At 45.3% G+C, this 2,233-nt stretch overlaps 1 long non-coding RNA gene across 1 annotated transcript; it reads left to right on the plus strand.

Moving 5' to 3' along the window:
* The first annotated feature begins 381 nt into the window (after nucleotides 1–381).
* Nucleotides 382–1,236, plus strand: LOC147114260 (uncharacterized). Its single transcript, XR_015079165.1, has 3 exons — nucleotides 382–648; nucleotides 864–1,024; nucleotides 1,127–1,236. It is a non-coding gene; the product is annotated as an uncharacterized LOC147114260 (long non-coding RNA).
* Nucleotides 1,237–2,233: the final 997 nt, after the last annotated feature.

Raw genomic sequence — 2,233 nt, forward strand, 5'->3', positions numbered from 1 at the left:
GTTATTCTCTCTTTTTATATATAGATTTTACTTCAGTTCTTTCCCTGAAAAAATAAATAAACTCTCCGTTAATAGCTCATTATTTCTCTCGGGGCTTTATCTTTTAAAAATAAAAATTTCGGGTGTTGTAGTTAAGAGTTATGTTTATTTTTTGAAAAACTATTTAAATAGATTATTTTAATTTTTTTTTCGTAGGCCTGACAGCAGGAAAGACTCATCGGTGGTCTGAAGCCGGCACCACGAGAGGCTCCACCCGGGAGCGCTTTCTGACAAAGACGCCGCGGTTTTCATTCGGAAGGCCGACGAGGGGGAGAACGTTTAAAGGATTTTTCGCTGCTTTCATTACCGATTTTAAAATATTTTACTTCATTTTTTTTCCTAAAATATAAATAAACTCTCTGTTAATAGCTCCTTTATTTCTCTCGGGGTTTTATCTTTGAAAATTTTTTTTTCCGGTGTTGTAGTTAAGAGTTACGGTTATTTTTTCAAAAAATTTTTGAATAGATTATTTAACATTTTTCCCGTGGGCCTGACAGCCAGAAAGACGCAATCGGCGGTCTGAGGTCGGTGCTACAAGAGGCTCAACCCGGGAGCACTTTCTGCCAAAGACGTCGCCATTTTCATTCGGAGGCAGATGAGGGGGAGAAGGTTTAATGAATTTCTTGCCACTTTAGTTACCGTTTTTAAAAAAGTTTACTTCAGTCTTTTCCTTAAAACATAAAAAAACTCTCTGTTAATAGCTCCTTATTTCTCTCGGGTTTTTATCTTTTTTTTAAATAAAAAAATTCCGGGTGTTGTAGTTAGGAGTTACGGTTATTTTTTTATTAACTTTTTAAATAGATTATTTTTAATTTTTTCCGTAGGTAGAAATACATCGAGCAGGGGACCGTCGTCGGGGGCCTGGAGCGGGAGCTCATCAGGGGTCAGCCCGCCGTTGTCGGGCTGGTGCTACAAGAGGCTTAAACTGGGAGCATTTTCTGACAGACGCTGCGGTTTTCATTCAGAGGCAGACGAGGGGGAGAAGGTTTAACGGATTTCTCGCCGATTTAGTTACCGTTTAAAAATTTTTTTACTTCAGTCTTTTCCTTTAAAAAAATAAGATATTAATTTTAATTTTTTTTCGTAGGCCTGACAGCTAGAAATAAATCTAGCAGGGGACGGTTGTCGGGGGCCCGGAGCAGGAGCTTATCAGGGGTCAGCCCAACCGAAAGCAAGGTGAGTGGCGGCTGCGGTCCAGAGCGGGAGCCGCCGCGTATGGGTGCTCCTACCCCTTCCCCGCGTTCTCAACTGTGCAATCCGAGAGCGGGAAGCTGGCTCTATTACAGGGGGCTCGGGGTGTGTGAGAGAGACTCAGCGCCATTTCCTCCTTCCTCCCCCCACCACTGGGCAATCACCTCGCTCCTTCCCTCTCTCTCTCTCTCTCTCTCTCTTTCCTTCCCTCTCTCTCTTTCTCTGTCTCCTTCCCCCTCTCTCTCTCCCCAGTCTCTCTCTCTCTCTCTCTCTCTCTCCAGTCTCTCTCTCCCTTCGCCCATCTCTCTCTCTCTCCCCCCCAGTCTGTCTCTCTCTCTCTCTCTCTCTCTCTCTCTCTTCCCCCCCCCCAGTCTCTCTCTCTCTCTTTCTCCCCCCGTCTCTCTCTCTCTCTCTCTGTCTCTGTCTCTCTCCTTCCCTCTCTTCCCCTGTCTCCTTCCCCCTCTCTCTCTCTCCCTCTCTCCTTTCCTCTCTCTTTCTCTCTTTCCTTCCCTCTCTCTTTCTTCAAATTCAAAATCAAATCGCTTTATTGGCATGACAAGGTACATCTTATGTTGCCAAAGCATCGAAAAAAACATTTATGGTTGAACACATAAACGCAGATCTATCCATACAGTGTATAAACAGATATATCCCTGAGTGTATAAATATACATTCATATAATTTGTATATACTCTATTCTTAGATTTAATGGTTGTCCCTCTGTTTATGGCAAGCTCTCTCTCTCTCTCTCTCTCTCTCTCTCTCTCTCTCTCCCCCCCCAGTCTCTCTCTCTCTCCCCCCCCCCAGTCTCTCTCTCTCTCTGTCTGTCTCTGTCTCTCTCTCTGTCTCTGTCTCTGTCTCTGTCTCTGTCTCTCTCGCCCCAGTCTGATTCTCTCTCTTCCTCCTCCTCCCCCTTCTCCTCCTCCTCCTCCTCCTCCTCTCCTCCCCCCCCCCCAGTCTCTCTCTTTCTCTTCCACCCACCAGTCTCCCTCCCTCCCCCACC

Source organism: Somniosus microcephalus, chromosome 8 (genome assembly GCF_052327205.1).
Source record: "Somniosus microcephalus isolate GS21.2 chromosome 8, FLI_Smic_1.0, whole genome shotgun sequence".
NCBI lineage: Eukaryota > Metazoa > Chordata > Chondrichthyes > Squaliformes > Somniosidae > Somniosus > Somniosus microcephalus.